This window comes from Protopterus annectens, chromosome 4.part0 (genome assembly GCF_019279795.1).
Source record: "Protopterus annectens isolate FY-2018-M chromosome 4.part0, PAN1.0, whole genome shotgun sequence".
NCBI lineage: Eukaryota > Metazoa > Chordata > Ceratodontiformes > Protopteridae > Protopterus > Protopterus annectens.
Window position 1 is genome coordinate 1,616,410,892 of NC_056733.1, and position 12,723 is coordinate 1,616,423,614.

At 34.4% G+C, this 12,723-nt stretch overlaps 1 long non-coding RNA gene across 1 annotated transcript in view; it reads left to right on the plus strand.

The window, feature by feature from the left end:
* Positions 1-12,723, plus strand: part of LOC122799970 — a 51,415-nt gene that overhangs the window by 12,196 nt on the left and 26,496 nt on the right. Inside the window, exon 2 of the long non-coding RNA XR_006364513.1 lies at positions 348-445. This is a non-coding gene — a long non-coding RNA (uncharacterized LOC122799970). The remainder of the gene's footprint in view (positions 1-347; positions 446-12,723) is intronic.

Sequence of the window (12,723 nt, forward strand, 5' to 3'; positions counted from 1 at the left end):
CAAAAGGAACCTTGATGATTGGATGGGAGATAGGAAATTCATCCCGGGGATCATGTCAGTCACCCTGCTAGACAGGGGCCCAGAGAAGTAAATATTGTGGGAAAAAATTTCCAGGGAATTGTTATGGCTAGGCTTGCATAGGCCTTAGGGCCGATAGCCTAGTACCAACCTTTGAACCTAAAAATACTGCATACATTATAGTTGGTATTTCAGTACTGTTTTGTATGCTGTTCTAGTGACATACTGAATGCTAGTTCTAGTTTACTCAGTAGGTAATACCCAGTATAAGGAGGCACTGCCAGGCTTCCATTGGCTTTACTGATGATGTTTATGTGTCTTCCTTTTAGGTATAGTACTGCTCCTCCTGGAAGCCAACAGCCTTCAGTAATTCATTGAGTGCTCCCACGCCCTTTCGTTGTTTGTGATGCCACTCTGCTTTGTACAGGTAGAGTTAACTGGTTCTGCCTTGTATTTTAGGTCACCTTGCTCCTTGTCTCTGTATTAAAGTTCATTCAATAAGCACTGTTTACTCATAGTAATATGTAGTCACACTTGCAGGTCTTGACCATAGCCTTTGGCATTGAACTGTGTGTTGTTATAACAGATTGCTAGTGTTGACTGATGATATTTTCTCCATAATTATTATTTTTCATCACTTGCTGATACTGCTACAATAATGCTGAGTAATATTTTTCTATTTATACCTCTTTGATTGAATTCATCTGGCAACCAACAAAATTCCTGCTTTTATGTATATATTCTGTATATATTCCCGTACTCACTATGTGTAACACTATATCTACTTTTGTACCAATTCATGCTTAATATTTTCTGTATCTATGTTCTTGTCGGAGCTTTTCTCCCTGGGCCTCCACTGAAAATGGGCTCTTTTAGGCCCAGTGGGCTTTCTTGGTAAACAAATGCAATAAGTAAAATAAGTAGGTAAATAAATAAATAGTTGGTGACCCTTGGCTTAAGCAGTTTGAGATCATATTTTGTTTTAGATAACATATACCAAACCAATGTATATTATGTTGCAGAAAATGATAGCTTCTGTTTAATTAACAGTTTTAAACACTTCCTGCCTTTTCCTAGTCCATTTTGTAGGTGCCTGGTTATATACGTGGTTCATTGGGGATGGTTAGTACTTACACTTACTCACTAATTCCTGAAATGTACAAAACAGTGTAGGAGGGCTGATTTCATTAATATTTTTTTGCTATGCTACATTTTGATACATGCATGTTAATATAAAGTACTATTCTCCTTACCTTTCACCACCATACTGTCCTTGGTTGTTGAGTACTGCACATGCACAGCCTGATGACTCCCACTTAAGTAGGAGGTGTGGCTCACTTTGCTCTTCTCTCACCCTGTTCTCCATCTATCCTAATCCTTTCACTCTTATACTTTCTTATCTCTGGCCTAACTACTATCCTTATATAGGTGTCCTTACATTTAGGCATTGACTCCTTAAAGGGACACTATGCCAGCTAACACAGACTTTCCATTTTAAACATTCCTAACACCAACATCTTTTTTAAACACCTGTACTAAATTAGCATTTAAGACAGGCAAACTTGCATTAATAGAAAAGAAAACAACCCACATTGACATTTTTTGCATACATCACATATGTGTTCTTTTTTTATAACTATCATCAGTCCAAGATTACATAAATTCCTCAATTCATGCCCTCCATTAAACCTCACTCCTTCCCCTGAACATTATTCTGCATGCATTGTTCCCACAATTTCCATTTATTTCTATGAAATTTGTCCTTCCCTTTTCTAAATATCCTTTTTCTAGTTCCTTTATCTCTTTTACAGTATTCAGTACTTCAAATACAGTTGGTTTAGACTTTGATTTCCATTTTCTAGTAATTGCCTTTTTGTCAGGCAACAGAATTAAACTTAACAAGGCCTTACTGTGTCTAGGCAATTCAGATCCTGTGTCCCGGCTCAAAAGAATAATTTCTATAGTTATAACCATTTGCGCATCCAATATTTCTGTCAGAATACTCTGTAGGGAATTTTTAAAATCTGCTAACTCATTACACTCCCAAAACATATGCAAACAGTTACCTCATTATTCCCTATCACACCTCCAACATTTGCTATCTACCTGGGGAAAAATGCTTTGAAGTCTTCTTGGGGTATAAACATACCTATGCAAACACTTCCAAGCAAAAATGCTAAACCTTCTGGACTTTGTTGCATACTTGGGAGCCATACATATATCATCCAATTGTTCCCTTGTAAATGTATTTCTCATTCTTTCTTCCTAATCTTCTCTTACTTCCTTTGATTCTTGTAGTTATTGTGCAGTATTTACTATGCTCTAATAATTATCCTTTTCTTAACAGCAGCTTTTAGATTCAACTAAAAACTCTACAAGAACAGGTCTTTCACTTAGGATTCCCTTATACACTGTACCTATACACTGTTATCAATCCCTGGCAGGGAAGGCAGTCTGTAGCCTGAGTCCAAATGTCTTTTTGGCCAAACCTGCCTCTGTTACCTTTCCCTCTCTAGTCATTTGCTCACAATACCTTACAGTTCCTTTGCCAGTTTTCTCCAGTAAATTCCAGCCCCTCTTACCTATTTTCTGAACCCCTAATTGCAGTCATCCCTATTGGCAGAATCTCCTTTCTCCATTCTAATGTTAGCCTAGTTATTAGAATATTTTCTACTACTTTTTGAATATAATATTCTGTATGGCAGTTGGTATTCTCCTTAAGTATCTGCATCCAAAATCCCACTCTCTCCTTGTTTCTTAAACTTCCCCCTGCTTCATCATCATCCCTTTCCACTTTGAATTCCAGCTTTCTGCTTCCATTGGAAGGATCAGCTTATTCTACTTGACAAGTCTTTATTACTGTCCACAACTTCTCCCCTGGTTGATAAAAATATGCCTGACCTGTATATAAAACTAAAGGGACTATTTTCACTGCTTATATCTTGCTATCTATATCCATAAAAAAGAGTTTCCAGTTTCTCGTTTTTTTTATTTTCTTTTGTTTAGTCTTTCCCACATATCCATAGCTGCCATAGCAGAATCTTTTTTAACCAGAACTCCTAAATACTTCATTATATCATGTCCCCATAAGTATGAATATTGCTAGACGGAATCATGAGTGTATGCATACTTTACAGCTATAACCTTTGTTTTCCCTTTATTAATTTTATATCCTGAAAAGACATGAAACTGTCTCAATGTTCCACGTCAGTGAGATGTTCTTTTCTAGTTTTATCAGGTTCAAAATAATATCATCTGCAAATAAAGCCAACTTTTCTTGATTATCACAACAATTATATCCTTGAATTTCTGAGTACCTTATTTTCTTTGACAGTGGTTCTAAATTTAAAGCAACTAACAAAGGGGAAAGAGAATGTCCCTGCCTGGTTCCTCTGTTCAGACACAACTTATCAGTGAGGAACTCTTCCGCTTTAATGTTTGCGTCCGATCCCTCATCCGTCTTCATAAATAACCTTGTTATTGTATCAGGGAATGCAAATGCTTCAATTGATCTACTCATAAAATCCCAGCTTACTTTGTAGAATGCTTTCTCTCTGTCAAGACATACCAACAAAAGTGGTATTTTCTTACATTCTCCTTCCCTGTGGATCATCATTGTTCTATTAATGTTGTCAAATGTTTCCCTCCCCTCCACAAAAGCACATTAATCTATATCTATCAATTTTGGAAACACCTTTGCCTTTCTTTTACCTATTGTAGTCACAAACACTTTATAATCTTGATTTAAAATTGAAATGGGCCTGTATGAAGCTGGTTCTGATGGATCTATACCATCATCTTTAAGTATTACACCCAGCACAGCTTTCTTCCAGGATGTTGGTGCTTCCCCTCATTTTAAAATAATAATAAAAACTTCCAAATCTTTATCACTTTCTTCCCTCTTAGCTTCTAGACTTCCACAGGAATATCATCTACTGCTGAAGATTTTCCTGAAGATTGATTATACATCACCATTTTTATCTCTTCTCCTCCTATCTTAATTATTAATTGTTGAGTCTCGTCCACCTCTAACCTTGGAATACCTAAGCCTTACATAAATATTTCCATTTGTGTTTTTCTTGGTTTCCACATACCTCTGCTTTATACAACTTTTCATAACATTTTTAAAACATCTCTAATACCTCTACAGGATCTCTGGTCATTTTTCTTGTTATACACTCCCTAAGCCTAGCAATAATGTTTTCTGCTTTCTGTTGCCTAAGTCATTGTGCTAAGAGTTTTTATGCTCTGGAGTTATTGTCAAAACATCTTTATAAACTCATGTATATTATCCAGATTCTCCCTTATTTTCTTTTTAGTACTCTGCAATTGTGCCACTTCTTCTCCTGTGGGATTCTGCAATACATTAACCTTTGTAATCTCCTCTAACTAATTATTTTTACTTCTTAACCATATATTTTATTTCTACCATGTTTTTAAACTCCACTTTCATTTTATCCCACTCACTACCCATAACTGCTGAAGAAATGTTCATCTTTTCTAATAACTTTCAAATAATTTACACTACCCATTCTTTGAATTCTCCTCTGTTTAACACACAGATGTGGAAGTGCCAGTGTCTCATTTTTTATTTCATTATCCTGCATTTTTATTTTAGTTATTATTAGTGCATGATCTGAAATAGTTATTGGATGTGTGTTGGAGCTTTTGATTAAATGCATGTGTTCCTGTGAAATATAATTTCTGTCTAGATTATCCCAGTTATTGTATCTTTGGGAATAACATGCAAATTCTCTCCTAGTTCCTACTATTAATTCACATCTTCCATACAAATATGTTCATAAATTTCTTCAGAAATCTACTCTGTTTTGTTATATATTTCCTTCTAGGTCCCAAAGTACATCCTCACTGTTACAAGTCAAGTTCCAGTCTCCACCTATAAGTAATATTCCCTTCTGAAAGCTGAGTATTTCTCCCAGAATTTTCTTAAACTCCATAATAGCACTTTTAGGTGGGATATAAATACATGCCAGTGTAATCCTTCTCCTTGCCAGTAGTCCCTTACTACCACAAATCTACTATTACTATCCTTTTCCCCTCTTCTATGACTATTGTAGCTCCTCTAGCAATTAGTATAAGTATGTCTCTGATATTCTGCTGAATATCCATCGTGAAATCCATCTTTATGAAATTGACAAGATCACTTCTTTCCAAATGTGTCTCCGATAAGATTTTTATTTGCACTCTGCATTCTTAATATAATGCAATATTCTTACCTTTTGTCTATACCTGTGAAGCTATTCACGTTTCAGATAATATGTTTAGTGTAATCCTTATGGTAAGAAGTTATAATTCCCACATATTACATGTGACAGCTTTTTTAAATGTCTATTTCCAGCTTTTGCGTTATATGCACCCACTAATGTTTATAAGGTTGATCCTTTATACAGTTGCTTCTTGTCATCTTCATTTCAGCCTGTGTCATACTTTACAAAACTTTTTTAAAGAAAACCCTCAAAAACATACCACATAATACCCCATAACCTACTAACTTAAAACAGACACACAAAACTATGTAGATCTTCAAATAATTTTTTCCCTCCTTACAGGAACAGCTGTCCCAAATTGACTTCTGCAAATACAGGCATAAATTCACCTAACATTAAGGTTATCCATGCTAAAGCTCATGTCACAACCTGTGCTCCTACACACTAATTGCTTACTGTGTTTGTCTCATCTTTAGTCTTCTCCCAGATGTGAAGAACAACCAATATGCTTTTAGAAAACATTAACTTGTAGTCTTAGGAAAAAGTGCACTGGCTATCTTTAAATAAAACCAAATTATACATTGTTCTGGTAAATGCACTAAAGCATTTAGTTACCAGAAAAGCTACTATCTCTTATTTAGTTCCAATAATTTCAGAATTTTATTGTTTATTGAGCTGCTTGTTTCTCTCAATAAACAATGTCCAGACCTCTTGACTTATTGCATTCACTGTTAATCAGCTTGTTTTCATGGAAACACGAGAACAGACTGTTCTAACACTGAACATTTATTTGTTAAAGGCAAACTTTTCAAACCATTGTGGTCTCTATTTAACAAAAAAAAACACTGTCTTAAATTAGATTAAGCCTAGGACATACATTCAGAGATTAATTTATGCAAAAGTAGAAAAACTTTCAACTCTACATATATTATATTATATTATATTCAGTGCACTTTTACACCCTCTCCTCCACCCTAGCAGCCCAAGATTACAGCCCATTAACTCAAATGTGCTTTTGTGCTGTCTTTCTTCTCTTTTTCTTAAAACTAAAAAAGGGGAAGAGGTGCTTGATTACTTTAGTATCTCCATCACACACAACAATCACTAAAAATGCTTTACTATATAACATGCAATTTATATCAAATGCTTTATAAAAATACTGCTAAGAACATAAATTGTTATAGTTACTTTCTCTTTTTTCCTTTTAGTGTCTTTGCAAACATTACTGACATGAAGCTGACACATGCTTGTCAATCCTCTCACAAGTGTAACTAAATCAACCAAAGTCCAATATAAATGTAAATTTGCTTATGTCACAAGTGATGATTCAATAAAGGTGTTTAAAAAATCAAAATTTTCTCAGCTTCTTTTTCTTGTAAAGCCATAGAAACAACTGTGAATGATGCTTTATAATGTCACATTTATTCAATAATTTCAGTGCTGCTGTTCTTCTTCCTGTTAATCTCACCTCCCAATCCCAGACACTAGTTCAAGTCCAAGGTACTCTGAGTGTTCTAGTCAACTCTTGTATATTTTTATGTTTCTTAAGCATTTTCCATTGGAACATTGGAAACTGTTTCACTGGTAAAGTCTGTCTATGAGCTTCATTATCAGGAGAATGAGAAGCAGAGTCCCCTTTGGTTTGATGAGTATGATGGCTCACCTTTTTTTGGACAAACTTTTGTATTTTCTCTTTAGCTTGTTTTGCATAAAAAATTACTTTGACCCTTCAGGAAAAAATATTCTGAAGACAGATTCATACAGGTGCTTAAATCTCATTCCTGTCTCTCCCTGATTGCTGGGATAAATTTGCATTTCTTCTGCCTGGTCATTTCTGTCTCTCCCCGATTGCTGGGATAAATTTGCTTTTCTTCTGCCTGGTATACAGTGCATAATCATTTTCCACAAATACTCTACTGTCTCCAGTTTTTAACACTTCGCCTTTTTGCCACTGTTTTGTCAGGATCAACTCTTTCTGCTGGTATGATTGCATCTTTACTAATACAGGTGTTGGCTACTTTCCCATAGTCGGGTTTTGAGCAGACACACAATGTGCCCTTTCAGTTAAAAATTGTGTTGCGGAATACCAGTCCAGTTTCTTATTTGTGCTTTCATACAATTAATATGGTCTGTTTCTTCCAGCTTCTCTGGTAGAGCAGAAAATCTCAGGTTTTCTCTGTGCTCTGTCTGCAAACTCTAGTAGCATTTTTTGAACCAGCTCTTCTTAAGTAGTCCCGTACTCAGACAACCCTTTCCTCATTTTGACCTCCAATTCTTGGCAGTTGTATCAGGTCATCTGAATAGATGTTTAAAGTGTCTTCCATTTTTCCAGTCTTTTCTTATTTGATTTGATATACTCTTTCAATATTTCATTTATTTTAATCAACTCTGAGTACATTTGAATTATTTTTCATCTAAATTACAGGAAGCCATCTCTTGTACCAAAGCTGGAGCTTGAAATGCTGTTTGCTGAAATAGTGCAGGATCTATCAGCTTTTTTAGTTGATTTTCTTTTGGGCTCTCTAAGTTTCTTCTTTGCTGGCATCCAGGCAGTGTACTTACTTGTCAGTAACTGAATTTTATTAAAACAGACAGAATTACTGGCCCGTATCTATTAGTTTCTTTTTCAACACTGGGCTGTTGATTGGTGTGCAGCCATCCTGGAAAAGCCCTCTGTGTGATCTTTATTGTCAGCAGAATGGAAAGCAGAGTCCTGTTCTGTTCACTTTTTGTTAGATAAACTTTTTAATTTCCTCCTTAGCCTGTTCTGCATCCAAAAACGTATTTGATCCTGTAAGAAAAATATCACAAATACAACTGGATACAGCAACTTGAATTTTGGCTACCTATCAACATTCCATGATTGCTGGGATAATTTGCTTCTCTTCTGCCTGGTGTTCAGTGATATGCTGTCTACAAATTTTAATACTTTTCCCTTCTACTGTTGTTTTGTCAGGCTCAACTCTTTCTGCTGGCATGATTGCATCTTTACTAATAGATTTCTTGGCTGCTTTCTTGTGGCCAGGTTTGGAGCATACACTTGATGTGTCTTTTGAATTAATAAATCTTGCTATGTAATACCAGTCAAGCTTATTTGTGCTTTCAAAATATTAGTGTGGTCGGGTCCGTCCAGTTTCTCTAGTACAGCAGAAAATCTCATGTTTTTTGTGCACTCTGTCTTCTAACTGCCATTTTTTGAAACTGCTCTTTTTGAGAAGCATCATAGTCAGCCAGCCTTTTCTTCATTTCAGCCTCTGATTTTAGCAATTTTATATGTTCATCTAAATAGCTAATCAAAAGTTCTTGTATATTTTCCAGCCTTTTGCTATTTGAGTTTATATACTCCTTTAATGTTTCATTCATGTTTGATCATCTGTGTGTAAATTTGATTTATTTATTCCTCTAAATTACTGGAAGCCATCTCTTGTACCAAAGCTAAAGCATGAATGGCTTTTTGCTGAACAGCTACAAGATACTTCCCAGCCAGTTTCACCTTTTCTGGTTCATTTTCTTTCAGGTTCTCTAACTCATTAACACCTATTTGGTGTGGAATGCCACATCTCCTGCAGCCTACACATATCTTGCATTCCAGAGAATCTTCTAAAATACTTAAAAAGCAAAAGATAAATATAAATATTTTGTGAATGACAAAAGCTATTAAAATGTCAGAAATAGCAATGTTATTAGCAAGAAGTATTCTTTATGGTGACTATAGTTGGTACATTCATGGTCTTTTCCATAAATACTGTAATATATTACAATGCACACAAACCCAAATCATATTTTTGTAAATGTTCACAAATTTTCATATCTTGAAAAGTGTACAACCTTGACATATATTACTAGGAAGAAGTTTGTTAACCAGACAAAAGCTTTCACATGACAACAAGATATTCCTCTATAAGTGCATATTTATTGAAATATTTACAGAAATATGAAAACATATGCTTAATTGTATAAACAGCAAAACAAACAATCCTGGATATCTCTCAAGATGTGCAACTTACAGTGCAAAAATCAAAGACAGTTTTCTTCAACATCTAATGCTAAGCAACAGTTTGTACATCACTCATTTTTTTAAAATTATTAAGTACATATGAAAATATTGCTTATTGTCATATTTATTAGCAAACATCTAGCATTATTTTCAGTATAGTGTGATATAAATCACCATTTACAGTGAATTGTCCTGTCTCTCACATTAGTGTTTCACAGTTTACATCCCAAAAACATCTAGATCTTTCAGTTATGAAAATATGAATAATAAGTGGCAAACAAAGATTAATTTCTCCACTGCAGGACACCCTAGACTAAAGTCACTTAGTTAAAGAAGCCAAATCCCAAAACAATTCTGGACACCAAAAGGTGATACGAGTATGAACTGGAAGTTTACAAAAATACTTTTTAGGCTTGAGTAAGATAAATTTCTGCTTTGCTGGCTTCTAGGAAGATTATTTACTAGCCAGTAACTGAATTTTACCCAAGCTGACAATATCATTGGCCCTTATTTTTCAATTTCTGTTTTCACACTGGAAGAGCTAAAATTAAGCTGTTGGTCAGTGTGCAGCCATCTTGGAAGTCCCCTAACACCAACATCTTGAGAAAAGATAGAGAGATAGAACCAAGGAAATGTCATAATTATACAAATAATAATTAAAAAAAACTTCAACATATATATCACAAGCCAGCACCACTAAAATATTAAATAATAAATGCATGTTGCTAGGAATTACTAGTAGTTCTTATTTATTAAAATACCAGAAAAACAGTAGGTTTTCATTCAAAGCACTGCACTGGGCCTCCACAAACCTTCCATAATCACATGTATAAAACATTGTACTGGTTAGCAAATTCAGACAGAGTATACAGTCCCAAGTCCCTTTCATTAAAATTCAGTAAATACAAATATTATTAATATTCTGTACTCTTTCAATTCACTGACTTGTAGGTGAAGTTTCAAAGAATAAATGTCTTTTCAGTTTGGACAGACATAAAAATTGGGCTTACATGACTTTATATTGATTCAGACAATATTTTAGTAGCTAGATGAAGTGGCTTGCAATGAAAGTTTGTTTTATAGCATCATGTTTAATATTTTTATTATTTATTATTAAATTCAACATTATTTATTTATTTATTTCCAGTTTGATGACCGGGGAGGTACACTGGGCTCAGGAAGCCCATTTTCAGTGGAAGCCCAGGGAGAACAGCTCTGCATTACAAAGTTTAGTTACATATACAATCATAGTAAAGAAGACACAATTACAATTTCATTTCATGCTAGAGAACAGGAATAAATTCTTTAGTTACATAGTATCTAAATATTTAGGATGGCAGTGGTAACTTAATTGAGAAGGAGAATATAGAAGGAAAAGTGAGAAAAAAAGGTGGGATGGGTTATTTATAATATGTACAATTACGTTATTTACAATATGTACATATATGTTAGGTTAGCTTGTATTTTATTTACAATATGTACATATATGTTAGGTTAGCTTGTACTCAGAGTTAGTCAGGAATTTAAGGGGTGGATTGATTATTATATTTGGTGATCACTAGAAAAGTGACATGAAGAAAGTATGATAGACACTTAGCAAGAACATACAATGCAGCATAAATAGACAAACTGCTAATGAAAAAAAAAGTACTGAATAAGCAACTGTCTTGAGTAGCAAGAATAATTAAAGATGGTGTCAGCTCCTCCTTTTAAACTATCAATATATAATAAATGTATTTTGTACCCTGTTCAATACAAGTACACATAGTGGCTCCAGAGAAAGAGGACTTCTTCAAAACATTGCCATATCCAGTACCTAATTGTTACAATTAAGAGTATAGGTAGGTTTTATTGCACAGATGACTTTAGCATCAAATATATATATATATATATATATATATATATATATATATATATATATATATATATGTGTGTATATATTATATATGTATATATGTATATATATATATATATATGTATATATATATATATATATATATCAGCCAGTAATCACTCCCAACAAATGTAAACATTATAAAAAAATGACATACAAGAGACTAGATAGGCCAGAAAGGAAGAACAACATGGAAGGGAGTGGGTAGGAATCACTGTTACTTCAAGTGTCCCTTTGTGCAAAAATCTGATGTTACAATAAGCAGAAAACAAAATGAGCCACCTTGCATTGAAAAAGATTCTTTCAGCAGTATATCTTAGACAAAGCTCTATCCAAGACAGATGCACAACATGATTTTACAGTTTAAACAAACATAACCATGGGCCAGATTCCAAAAGAATTGCTCTCGGTATAAGTCTGACCTGATTATGAAAAACTTGCTCTCAGTGTAGGTGGCTTAATCTGTGGGCCAGATTTGAAAAGACATGTTCTCAGTGTAAGTGGTCATTTACACTGAGAGCAAGTCTTTTGGAATCGTGCCCAATGTAGGTAAACAAGTTTTTAACACCTTTGTGAGGGTGGTTAGCAGTAGTCGAAAGCAAGAGCAACTGCTGGAAAAAACCCTAAGTGTAAATTTGTGTAGGAGTTAGCAATGGAAAGTCAAACCTTAGTCAAAATGAGGCTTCCCTGAAATGGCTGATAGTGTTTACATTGTTGTAAATAAAGTGACAAAAATCATTTGTCTGAGCAAACGAGTTAAAAGCTATGCATAATATAGCGGGGGCAAGTGGAAAAGCTTGAGTTAAGAGATTGGCAGAAGTAGCCAAAAAGGTAATGGGAGAAGTATCCTTCTAGTAATTTTCCAATAAGCTGCTTTACCCTAAATTGGAACAAAGAGTAGCCTGAGCCTATCTAGGCAGCCAGTGGGTACAAGTGTTCCAGGGGCACATTATATATACGCTAGGTGCACATATATACTAAGTGCTTTAAGTAGTCAACATCTTTATTATATGTGACAGATTTAAATATAGAACATTATATTTTTGCCTTTGTTTTTGCTGTATGTATGAAAGAATTAAGGGCAATGAAAACACAAAATGTGACATTTTTCTGTTCAATTTTAATAGAGGGTAGAACATGACAAAAAACTACCTTCCTGAAATGTGTTTATCAAATTGAAATGCTGCAGTTTGTTAATAATTAATGGCAGTTTGAACTATGATGTTAAACCAAATCAAATTAGTTTTATTTGTGTAGGCATGTAGAAGTTTTTAGTGGTTGCCTTCCGTGTGTCTTTAAGTAAGATCTGACCTTGGAATGTAATGAGAACACAGCCTGTACTGTAATGTGCAGAAAACAGTATGTAACTGCAGCAATTATGTGTATATATTAGCTAAAATGGATGCCGCATACTTAGATATTTTATGTTGGAGTTGTTTGTAGAAAGATTTCCTTGCATAGAGGCTTTCCATTGGGGTTTACTGCATATACACCTACTGCAGTAAAACGTCAATAAATGACTCAAAAAGAAAACATTGTAAAAGGATATGAGAAAATCATTTAAAGAGAATTGTTGGTAAACAATT